Here is an 8757-nt window from a genome sequence, read left to right as displayed (position 1 = left end):
TGCCCCCCCATAGGCAGAGTCTGCAGTATAATGCCCCCCCCATAGGCAGAGTCTGTAGTATAATGCTCCCCCCTCCTCATAGGCAGAGTCTGTAGTATAATGCCCCCCCCTTCCTCATAGGCAGAATCTGTAGTATAATGCCCCCCCATCTCATAGGCAGAGTCTGTGGTATAATGCCCCCCCATCTCATAGGCAGCGTCTGTAGTATAATGCCCCACCTATAGGCAGAGTCTGTAGTAAAATGCACCCCCCATAGGCAGAGTCTGTAGTATAATGCTCCCCCTCTTATAGGCAGAGTCTGTAGTACAATGTCCCCCCCATAGGCAGAGTCTGTAGTATAATGCCCTCCCCTGCTCATAAACAGAGTCTGTAGTATAATGCCCCCCATAGGCAGAGTCTGTAGTATAATGCACCTCCCCCTTCCCATAGGCAGAGTCTGTAATATAATGCCGCCCCCCACCCGGCAAAAAATAAATAAACGGTACTCACCTCTCCTCCTGGTTCCCTCGCTGCTCAGAGCACCCAGCCCGCACACATCTTCAGCACAGCGGGCCGGGCGCCAAGTGATGATGCCAGAGACGTCAGTCACAGAAGGGACTAATGGGAGAGAGATCCGCGCTCCCTCTCTCATCAGTAAACTTGCGGCGGTGACGGGCGGTGGGGCCCGATGCTGGCACCAGGGGCATGCCAGATACAGTTACACTGGCGTAGCCCTGGATGGGCCCCCTAAGAGCGAGGGGCCCGGGGCCACCGCCCCTTTGCCCCCCTGGTAGCTATGATACTGTGGCGGAGGGAAGCATGAAATGCTCTAAAATTTCCTGGTAGACGGCTGCGCTGACTTTGGTGTTGAAAAAACACAGTGGACCTACACCAGCACATGACATGGCTCCCCAAACCATCACTGATTGTGGAAACTTCACACTAGACCTCAAGCAGCTTGGATCGTGGCCTCTCCACTCTTCTTCCAGACTCTGGGACCTTGATTTCAAATGAAAATTGGAACTCTGGGACCTTGTGGAGTGTGTCAATGACTGCCTTCTGGACATCTGTCAAGTCAGCAGTCTTCACCATGATTGTGGAGCCTACTGAAACAGACTAAGGGACCTTTTTAAATGCTTAGGAAGTCTTTGCAGGTGTTTTTTGTTAATTATTTTAATTTACTGAGTTAATGACTTTTGTGTTTTCATTGGCTGTAAGCCATAATCATCGACATTAACAGAAATAAACACTTGAAATAGATCACTGTGTTTGCAATGACTCTATATAATATATGAGGTTCACTTTTTGCATTGAAGAACTGAAATAAATTAACTTTTTGATGATATTCTAATTTTGTGAGATGCACCTATATGTTATGGCCTTGTAAATTAGAGTGTCTATCTTCATGGGTTGCACTTAAATAGTGCTGGGCAGCCCATGTTCTGGCCTCAGTAGCGAATTTAGCTATCCAGGGAATCTAGTCACTTAATGTGTATATCAGTTCTGACATTATGTTGCTTGCATTTGAATCCTGTCTATTTTTTATTGTTTGATAACTGCACTGTCTGCTAGTAATTTAATGTATTTGCTCTCGGGCACTCGGAGCCGGGCAATAGGGAGAAGATGGGGGTAGTGGTGGCAACCCGGTCCGTGGCTCAGGGTGGTCAGGCCAGTGGCAGTCCTTTATAAGTTTTAAGTAATGTCCGACTACGCCACCCGTGGATTGCGGTCAGTGCTAACCGCCGCTGCAGTGCAGACCTCTGGGGCAGATGTAAATGTGCAGCTCCGAATAGTACAACTCCCCACGGGAAGAGTAGGGCCCCAGGGTAGTGTATGATGGATGATGGAGGAGATGATTCCAACCGCATTAGCCAGGAAACGGAGGCCTCTTAAACAGTTCAGGGTCTTTATTAGAACAGGTAAAACGACCCAGAAACAGGCCCGGCTAGGAGGGGGCCTGGATGTCTGAGAGCAAGTGGGAAGCTGGCCCTGGTCAGAGTGAGGGTGTCGGCCTACCGTGCTCTCTGTGCTCCTTCTGGCTATTTCCCTTCTGGTAATGTAACAGCCCACATTCCTGAGCTCACCGTGTCCTCTCGCCCTTATGGCTTGCAACTTGGGTCCCTTGCTACTCCCGGCCTGGTACGGCTCTGCTGGTCCCTTCTGCTGTGGCGGAGCCTCCGGGCTTCTTAGGCCAAGGAACATACAGTCCCCTGCGGACTGGTTATCTGCTGTAGGATGTGGAATCCTCACAGCCTCAGACACCAAAGTCTGGAAGATTAGTTTCTTTATCTGCCAGGACAGACTCACTTCGCCTTTTGTCGCTGGCTCATGGCTCTCCTACTGCCACACGTCCTCTTAGGCTGCAACACAACTGTCTGTCCCTGCTCTGGGACACCTCTCAATCCAGAGACAGGTTGTCCAGTTCTCTCTAACCCTGCCCCCAGTTCCAGCTTTTATAGGGGCAGCCTGCTCCCCCTACTGGCCTGTGACAGGAGGTATTGCATGCTAATGGCCCTTGACTAGAGGACCTCCCCCTTGCTCTCAGACACAGCTTTATTATACATTTGTGTTATCCAGGCCAGGGTGACACATTCCCCCCTAGTAAAATTTAGTACTCCGGGACTAAACAATAAACAAAGATCATATGCATGACCATAAAACATTATCAGGCAAGTGACGCACAGATTGAGTTCTTAAGGTCACAGTGTGGTCTGTGACCGGGTGTCCATTTTCACCAACACAACGGGGAGCCTTAACCAGGTGGGGGTCTGTCCTAGCCCCAAGTCCTTTACAGTCTTAGTTCATTCCTTGGTCAGGCTCCGAACGCAGTCCATACAAAGTCCCGGTTATTAAAAGTCCATAACCTTTGAGTCCGTACGGTAACTGTAAGAAACTGAAATACACAATTACTAATCATGCATGTAAATTTGCAAACATTTCAACACTTGGCAACAGGGTTATTTACAGTTTTAGTGCACCCTATATTCTCCAGCGAGCGGGTATCTGCCCCTTTGTGCTTCTGGTTGACCTGCGTAACCCACTGTCTGGTGGTGGACCAACCTGGTTTTCTTCACTAGCGTTAGGGGTAGAGCTACCAGCTTGGTGTACAGGTAGGGCAGGCAGCTGTCTACGGGTCCTTTGGCTCATCGCAGGCATGGCAGGCTCACTGTCAGCAGAGGGTTGATTCTCCTGGGCTGCTGGTACAGGCTCTTCTGCCTCTGGAACTGCTTGCTCTTCTTCACCTTCCGACTCTGGTGTAGGTTGTTGCTGAGCCGGTTGCAGGAAATGCAGGACGGGTACCACTATGGCATCGTTTATTCGAGTCCAGGACTGAGGGAACTCTCAGAGAACGGTGCTGATCATTTCTTCCTTGTCCTCTGCGGGTTCAAGGTCACTTTGATCCTCTTCTGCACTACGGAGTTGTTCGGGGCACCTTTTTAGGTGGTCTCTGGAGACGGTACTAGTGGTTTCTCCTCCATCCTTGGTGATCACGCACACCTTCGAGTTGTCATGATCAGACTGCAGTACGGTGTAGGGTTCCCTTTCCCACTGGTCGTCCATCTTATGTAGCCTTCTCTTTCGCTTCAGGACCTGCTCACCAGGTTCTAGGGGACCAGCAGGGGCGTGTTGGTTGAAGAGTCTTTCTTGCCTTTCTCTCACCTGGGCCAGGCTCTTCTCCACACTCTCCTGTACATTCTTGTACTGCAGTCGCCTCTCCGAATCCCAGTCCGCATCCAGGGAGGTGTCCTCAGGTGTTAGGACTCCCATCTCCAGATCTAGGGGCAGCTTACCTGGTCTGGCTCGCATCAGGTAAGCCGGGGTGCAGTTTGTAGCGTTCACCGGGATATGGTTGTATAAGTCTATCAGGTCCGGCAGTTTTTCTGGCCACAGGCTGCATTCCTCCAGGGGCAACGTCTTCAGGAGATCAATGACTATATTGTTCATTTAATCACACATCCCATTGGTTTGTGGGCGGTAAGGCGTTGTCCGAATCTTCTTACAGCCATAGAGGTTGCAGAACTCTTGCAAGATTTCAGCTCCGAACGCTGGACCCTGGTCCGTCAGGACCTGTTCCGGATACCCGTGTGGACGGCAGAAGTATTGCTGGAAGGCTCTGGCCGCCGTTTGGGCTGTCAAGTCTTTTACCGGGACCACCACTAGAAAACGGGAATAGTGGTCCACGATTGTCAGGGCGTAGATGTATCCTGACCGGCTTGGAGCCAATTTGACGTGGTCCAGAGCTACCAGCTCAAGAGGCTGCTGGGTGACGATGGGCTTCAAGGGTGTCTTCTGGCTGGTGCGGTCTTTTCTCCTTAAGTTACAAGGGCCACAGTCCCTGCACCACTTCTCTACAGCCCCTCTCATGCCGACCCAAAAGAGCCGTCCTCTTAGCAGGAACTCCAGTTTCTTCCAACCGAAGTGCCCCGCTCTGTCATGGTAAGCCCCCAGGACCATAGCTGCATCCCGCCTTGGGACCACGACTTGCCAGGTCAGCTCTTGTGTCCGGTGGTTGACAAGTCTTCTGTACAGCTTGCCTTCATAGAGGAACAGCTTGCTCTTCTCTTTCCATAGCTGCTTGGCTTCCTCTGGAGCATCCGGATCTAAGCGGGCATCTTCCTGGGTCAGCAGATCTTTCACCAGGCGGATTGCAGGGTCACTATCTTGGGTCTCGGCCCAGCTGTGGTGAGGTAGGGGATTGATCATAACGGTTGTTAAATCTTCCTCCTTCACGCGGTGGGAGTATTGAGCGGCCCCATACCGGTGAAACGCGGGGAGTTCTACCTCCTCCAGCTCTTCTGGGTCTTCGTCACCTTCAGGTAAGTGAGGCATTCTCGATAGGGCATCAGCGTTGGCATTGGTTTTGCCTGCCCGGTACTTGATCACGAAGTCATAATTGGAGAGACGGGCCATCCACCGCTGTTCCAGGGCACCAAGTCTTGCACTGTCTAGGTGTGTTAACGGGTTGTTGTCCGTGTACACAGTGAACTTTGCGGAGGTCAGGTAATGCTTGAAGCATTCCGTTAGGGCCCACACCACCGCCAAGAATTCTAGCTTGAAGGAGCTGTAATTCTCCGGGTTCCTCTCGGTGGGCCTCAGCTTCCGACTGGCGTACGCGATCACTCTTTCTCTGCCCTGTTGGTTTTGTGACAGTACGGCTCCCAGTCCCACATTACTGGCGTCTGTGTGGAGAATAAAAGGCTGGCCATAATCAGGGTAGGCCAGGATCTCATCCCCTGTGAGGGCCATCTTCAACTGACAGAAGGACTCCTCTTCCGGTTTATCCCACTTGAAGGGTGGCTTTTGGCTTCTGGACTTAGACTGTCCTATCAGGAAGTCCTGCATAGGAGCTGCCATCTTAGTGAACCCGGGGATGAACCTTCGGTAGTAGCCTACCAACCAGAGGAATTGCCTCACTTCCTTGATGTTCGAAGGGCTTGGCCAGCTCTTGATTGCCGTGACCTTCTCAGGGTCGGGGGCTACTCCTTCCGCACTTACCACGTGCCCTAGGTACTGGACCTTCGGTTTCAACAGGTGACACTTTGATGGTTTCACCTTCAGGCCATAGCCTGCCAGGGCTTCGAACACCTCGGCCAGGTGCTTTAGATGGTGCTCGTAAGTCTTCGAATAGACGATCACGTCGTCCAGGTAAAGGAGGACAGTCTCGAAGTTTCGGTGCCCTAGACAGCATTCCATCAGCCTCTGGAAGGTCCCTGGTGCGTTCCAGAGCCCGAAGGGCATACAGTTGAACTCGCTCAGTCCCATCGGGGTGGTGAAGGCGGTCTTCTCCTTGTCAGCCTCTGCCACAGGAACCTGCCAGTACCCGCTAGTAAGGTCCAAAGTAGAAAAGAAGTTAGCTGATTTTAGTGCGGCTAAAGACTCTTCTATTCTAGGCAGCGGATATGCGTCTTTGTGGGTGATACGGTTGATTTGTCTATAGTCCACGCACATTCTCATGGTGCCGTCTTTCTTTTTTACCAGAACCAGGGGGGCTGCCCAGGGGCTACAGCTATCTCTAATGTCCCCAGCTTCTTTCATTTCCCGCAGCATACCTTTGGCGTTCTGATAATGTGCAGGGGGTACAGGCCTGTGTCTCTCTTTTATTGGTGGGTGGCTCCCTGTGGGGATGTGGTGTTCTATCCCTTTTACTCTGCCGAAGTCTAGCGGGTGCTTACTAAAGACTCTCTCGTACTCCTGTACCACCCGGTAGACTCCTTGTTTTTGGTGCAGGGGAGTGGAGTCAGCACCCACATGGAGTTTCTGGCACCAGTCCTCCTTTTGTTTCTGGGAGCCATTACTCTCCGCCTGTGGAGAGGGAGGCAAAGGTTCCACGGCCCTGATAGCTTTGTGCTCAACAGCAAACAGTTTGGCAAGTGTAGCGTACCTGGGTAAGTGTACCTCCCTCTCCCCAATGTTGAGAATGTGAACGGGCACCCTCCCATGACGGACATCAACCACCCCCCAGGCTGTCAAAATGGTGGGCCTGCTGTCTGAGTACACGGGTTCTACCATGGCTTGGTAGTCTCTACCTCTCAACCCGATTGCAGTCCGACACCAGATCATCATTTCACTTTTGGGAGGCATGGAAATGGGGAATGGGTCACTCAGTCTTACGCTACCGATCTCACCACCAGACAGTTCTACCTGCTGCCGTCTCATCAGGGCTTTTATCTCCTTGTTGAGGACTCTCTGTTGGCTGGAACTAGCATTCACTGCCACCTGTTGTAGAATTACAATTACCTCTGAAAGACAATTTTCAATCACGTTAGTACCCACAGTTATTTTAGGGTGACTTTCACGACGGTCAATGTCCACAATAATCACTCCCTGTGCCGGTAGTTCAACTTTACCAATTTTAATGGTCATTTCCTTGAACCCCATCTGCGGCACGGGCAAGCCATTACTGGCGATGATGCTCAAGTCACTGTCTGGGTACCGTGTTATATCAGCATCAGTCCAATACTGCTTAAAAAGTACATAAGGGATAGTAGTTACTTGCGACCCGGTATCCAGCAAGGCGCTCATGGGGATACCGTTCAGCACCATGGGTAAAACCGGGCGCCCCCCCCAACGTACTTATCACGCCAATTATAAGGGCCTGGTGATCTTATGCCTGGGGGTTGGCTCTCTGCCCCAGGTTGGACCCGTTTAAATTACAGTACCTGGAAATGTGTCCGGGCTGGTTGCATCGACGGCAAATGGGCTGTCCATCCTCTGCGTAGCGATCTGTGGGCCTCCCTCGGAACGACGGGGTCCTCCTCTGTCGACGCCACGGGACATCCTCCGGACTTGAAGCCAACTCGATGGGTCTTGACGGGTCCACTTGTAACGCCTGGACGGTCCTGGTCAATGCCGCAACGCTCCTGGTCAGCTCCTGGACTTGGTGATGCAGATCTTTCGACGGGGCTTGGTTCAGGGCCTGTGCATCGTCCCCCACAGAGTCCACAGAGGAGGGCGCCGCCTTCTGGTGGTAGGTGAGAGCAGGGCGCCGGGGGTTTATAGCGCCACTTGTTGCGGGTTCACGGAGCACCCTTATGGCCCTGTCCTTGAATTGGGCAAAGGTCAGATCAGGGTTCTGAAAGAACATGAGGCGCAGCTGGGTCCTGTGGGCGCTAGACAGCAGACCTTCTATGAACTGTTCTGTTAGTAGCTTATCCGTATCCTGCACGCTGCCAGGGTCAGCTTGTTTGATCGCTCTCAAGGCTTCCTGCAAATTTATGGCATAGTCTCTGATGCTGTCCTGTGCCCGCTGCTTACATCCGTAGAACCGCATTTTAATTTCAGCGGAGGTACGTGTATCAAAGGTACCCCGCAGCCGGGCCAGAATGTCCTTTACGGTCCTTTTCTCCTCAGCGGGCCATTACTTTACCTCCCGCTGGGCTGTGCCAGTTAACTGCCCTGTCAGTATGCTAATCTTCTGTTCCTCTGTCAGGGGGTAAACTTGGAACAAACTGTACAGCCTTTCCTTAAAGTCAGTTAGGGCATGGGGCTCCCCTGAATACTTAGGCAACCAGGCCCTCCATTGACGTAGGGCAGGGAAAATGGCATCACCGCTGCTGCAGCTGTGCTGGTGGTAGTGGGCGCCTCAGTGTCCGACATCTTCCTCCCCCCTAGTTAAGCGTGGTCTACCTTCTGACGATCCTCTTCTGTAGGCCGCGACTCCGCTGGTGCTGCTCCGGACGAGGACCTGCGTCGCGTCCTGATGACGTCAGCGTCGCTCTCTCTCCCTTCCAGGACCTTACGCAGCGTCGGTGCGTGGGGCGGAGATTCGGGTCTCGCGCGGTTTGGACGTCCACGCCCCTCCTCTTCCCGCGCAGCGTCCTGAAGATGGCATCCGTTGGCGGGAAAACGGCTGAAGATGGCGGGAACTGACGGAAGATGGCGGGAGACGGTTGAAAATGGCGGGAAACGGCTCCGGGTGGTGGAAAAACTCTTCTTCAGGTACGTGTACAGTCTTTTTCAGGCACGCAATACCCGTTTGTGGCGGGTTGGTTACAATCCTGCCGACTACGCCAAAGCTGACTCACCCCCTGGGCCGTGGGACACTCGGAGCCGGGCAATAGGGAGACGATGGGGGTAGTGGTGGCAACCCGGTCCGTGGCTTAGGGTGGTCAGGCCAGTGGCAGTCCTTTATAAGTTTTAAGTAATGTCCGACTACGCCACCCGTGGATTGCGGTCAGTGCTAACCGCCGCTACAGTGCAGACCTCTGGGGCAGATGTAAATGTGCAGCTCCGAATAGTACAACTCCCCACGGGAAGAGTAGGGCCCCAGGGCAGTGT

The 8757-nt window shown here is 52.8% G+C and overlaps 1 protein-coding gene across 2 annotated transcripts in view; it reads right to left on the bottom strand.

Annotated features, from left to right (window-relative positions):
• Positions 1-2010: 2010 nt before the first annotated feature.
• The window catches only part of LOC141206901 (dynein axonemal heavy chain 12-like), a 19727-nt gene continuing 12980 nt past the window's right edge, over positions 2011-8757 (bottom strand). For both annotated transcript variants that reach the window (XM_073664279.1, XM_073664280.1), the window contains exon 7: positions 2011-2872. The gene's annotated coding sequence lies outside the window, so the exon portion shown is untranslated. The remainder of the gene's footprint in view (positions 2873-8757) is intronic.

This window comes from Phyllobates terribilis, unplaced genomic scaffold (genome assembly GCF_046119375.1).
Source record: "Phyllobates terribilis strain yellow unplaced genomic scaffold, ASM4611937v1 Scaffold_144__1_contigs__length_4642544, whole genome shotgun sequence".
NCBI classification, from domain to species: domain Eukaryota; kingdom Metazoa; phylum Chordata; class Amphibia; order Anura; family Dendrobatidae; genus Phyllobates; species Phyllobates terribilis.
The sequence above is the reverse complement of the archived record's forward strand: the minus strand, read 5'-3'. Positions and strand labels throughout refer to the sequence as shown.